This window comes from Pinus tabuliformis, chromosome 2_2 (assembly GCF_031772625.1).
Source record: "Pinus tabuliformis cultivar Carrire ecotype Pingquan chromosome 2_2, CPIR1, whole genome shotgun sequence".
NCBI classification, from domain to species: Eukaryota; Viridiplantae; Streptophyta; class Pinopsida; order Pinales; family Pinaceae; genus Pinus; species Pinus tabuliformis.
In genome coordinates this window covers 567,544,928-567,548,724 of record NC_142300.1, presented here as the reverse complement: position 1 = coordinate 567,548,724, position 3,797 = coordinate 567,544,928, and positions in this window count along the sequence as shown.

Genomic DNA, 3,797 nt, shown 5'->3' with positions numbered 1-3,797 from the left:
GATGTTCAACCTTTACCTATTGACACTCTAAACATTTTGATATATATTCTACCACTTCTTTCTTCATACCTGGCCAAAATAAATTTGTTCTCAATGTTGTGATCATATTTTGGTAGAAAGGATGTCCTGTGTATTGTTTCTTATAATATTCATCAAGTATCATATGTTTCAAAGTAGGTACATTGGGAACATACCTTCTTTTCCTGTAAATCAACAACTTTCAAAATTTTCTGCATAACCAGGAATATGAATTTGTTGTAATTTATGTTGTTGTAATTTGTGTTTTATTTCCAGGTTTTTGGGATCGTTGGTTATGGAATTCCTAATCTTCTCTATGAAATATGTATTAGTACTACTAATAGCCACTTCCATTAGATTGTAAGCATGCCTTCTAAAATCATTTTCTTTCTTTTTTTTCTTTTCCCTTTATGTGTTTTATGTCGAACGCAGATTCACTAAGGAACACCATCCATCTAGCTTATCTAGCATTGAGATATGGTTGACTAAAAATATATTTTAGGTTGACATGGTCAGTTACCAAAGTGAATTTCTTCCCTAACAAATAATGCCTCCACATTTTTGAGGCATGTATGACAATAACTAACTCTACACATAATTTATTTCATGGATTTTCAACTTCCTTGACTCACAAGCTATTACATAAATATCCTGCAATAAAACTACCTCTAACCTTTCTATACAAGCATCAGTGAAAACTGTAAATTCCTTAGTTGGATCAACAAGTTTTAATATGGGAGCCATTGTGAGTAAATTTTTTAGCTTATCATAACTCTTCTAACAATCTCAAGTCCCTTCAAATTTTACTTCTTTTTTATGTAATGATGTGATAGGATATGTTATTATGGAAAATCCTTCTATAAATCTACGATAATATCTTGCGAGTCCCATAAATGATTGAACATCAAACAAATCCTTTGGTATGTTCCAATTAACCATGGATTTAACCTTTTCGGGATCAACTTCTAGTCCTTCCTTAGAAATGCCGTGAACCAAGTATTGTATTATGTTTTTGCAAAATTCACATTTTTTGAATTTGGCATACAATTGATTTTCCCTTAAAGCTTGCAGCACCAATTGTAAGTGTTCCTTATGTTCTTCTTCATTTCTGGAATATATAAGAATGCCATCAATAAATACTAGCACAATTTTATCTAAATATAGCATAGATTTATCTAAATATTTGTTGAGTATACTATTCATCAAGCACATAAAGGTTGATGGGGCATTAGTAAGACGAAATGGTAACACTACAAAATCATAGTGTCTGCATTTGGTCATGAAAGTTGTTTTATGAATATCTTCACTTCTGATTCTTAATTGACGATATCGTGTCCTTAAGTCTATTTTTTTTTAAATGGTTTCCCCCCTTACTTGATCAAACATGTCATCAATACAAGGCAATGGGTACTTATTCTTGATGGTTAACTTATTTAAATGACAATAATCAATTCACATTCTGAATGTGCCATCTTTCTTTTTCACAAATAATAGAGGTGACCCCCATGGTGACACACTAGGCCTAATGTATCCTTTATCCAACAGCTTTTGTAGCTGCATTTTCAGCTCCAATAATTAAGGTGGAATCATCCAGTAAGGTTCTCTAGACACTAGGGTTGCATCGGTCACCAAATCTATGGAAAAGTCTATATCTCTTTGAGGTGGTAAACTAGAAATATCCTCTAGAAAAAGATCTTGGAAGTCCTTAATAATTGGCAGGGTATCTAAGTCTGGTTCCTCGCCTTGTTGTTCACCTGCTTCTATAATAACCATAAATAATTGGCACCCATTTCATGCACTCTTTTTCATTGTAAAGTTGTAATTTGTCTAACTAATATGGGTTTTGGCACACCCTAAATTATTTGACTTTGTCCTTGTTGATTTACACAAGTCACTATTTTTGTTAAGCAGTTTATAATGGCTCCCTATCTTTCCATCTAGTCCATACCTATTAGTATGTTGTATGATCCTAAAGGAAGCACATTTAGGTTTAATTTGGTTAAATAACTATTTAGATTAATATGCCATTGCCTTACTTGGCTAGTTACTCTTTCCAAATAGTCCATACCTATTAGTATGTTGTATGATCCTAGAGGAAGCAAATTTAGGTTTAATTTGGTTAAATAACTATTTAGATGAAGATGTCATTGCCTTACTTGGCTAGTTAATCTTCTCTTGGTGCCAGTTTCCAACTATACCAAGCAGACAATTTTATATTTTTTAGTATTTAATTTAAACTTTCCACCATTTGTGGTCCAATATAACTTAAAATAGCCCCAGGATAAATTAAAATAGAAATAGGTTGGTTGGAAATAGTACCCTCAATTTCAATCATTGTAGATTGATGCTCCACTCGTCTATCTTCCAAGGCTACACTTATTTTGGGGATATTCCTAGTGAGGTCATTCACTGTAGTGGCTTCATGCACAACTTGTATATTTTGTATGGATTTTGGGTTTTGCGGAAAATCCATCAACATATGAAGTTCACCGCACCCTTAACATTTCAGTGATCCCTTCTCTTTATCCCCATTAATCCTTTTAACATTTAGGTCCATGGGTTTTTACCCCACTTGAGAGTGTGTTGGCTGATTTACATTCACTTTATTGAACTTTTTCCTTTCGTGATCCCCACCAAAGTTCTTAAGATATCCAAGTTTCCACTGCTTAGCTCCCACTGTAGGTTTAGTTCTATCCTTTTTTTTTCAAAATTTAGGGCCTTCACCCTTATTTTTTAACTATTGCTAACACAACCTAGCCTTCCTTACACATTCATCCATCATCTTTGGATTGTCGAACTCAATCCGCTCTTTGTACATAGTAGGAAAATAGTTCACAAATTGTTGCACCTTAGCTTTTCTTCTTTGATGTAAGGTATGTACCACAGCAAATTGGTAAACTTTTCCATGAATTCATCCATTGTGAGTTGCCACAACCTTAATTCATGACACTCCTTGGCACGATCATCATAATATTGCTCACTTAAATATCAATTTTTGAACTGTTTTTGGAACTCCTCCCAAGGTACTATCTTTTCTTCAAGCAAATGCACACTCTTAGCCTCTTCCCATTAGAGGGAAACTTTACCTTGTAGTTGCTAAATGGCCAATATGGCCTTCAAGTTGCTCTCATAATCGTAGACCTAGAATTATTTAGTCATATTAAGTAACCAAGCCTCCATGTCCTCCTCCTTTTCCCCATCAAAAGTAGTGGTTTTCATTTTCCGGAATTCCCCTTGTAACTATGTTTGTTTCTTTCTCTTTTGTCTTCTAGAATATGTTCTATCAAACTTCTCCTTAAATTCATATTGTTTTGATTTTGTACTCCTTTTGTTTTCTTTCTACAGATTAGGTTCCATTATATTATGACTAGACTCTTCATTGGACCTTAACAAACTTTCATTTTTGGTTCCAAGGTAACCTAGTTCTTGCTTTAAACTCTTAATAATATCCAAAAACTAAGTGTTTTGTGTATCTTTTCCATCTCCTAACTCAACATACAATACTTCTCTTTTCGTTACAGCTGGAGGAGGGTCTTCTGCCATTTGTTGTTGTTGTCCTTACGTAACTACCCTATATAACATTGTACAATTAAATTAGCTCTCCATTACTCATTTTACACATTATATATATCTTCTCTACTTAATTATTTTGGTAGTGAATCCATTAAGCCCCAATTTTTGAACCTGAGAGGCTCTAATACCATATGTCCCAATTCCTCTTCCCATACAAAGAATTTTTTTTTTATATAACCTTCCTTACTTTGAAAGAGGAATATATA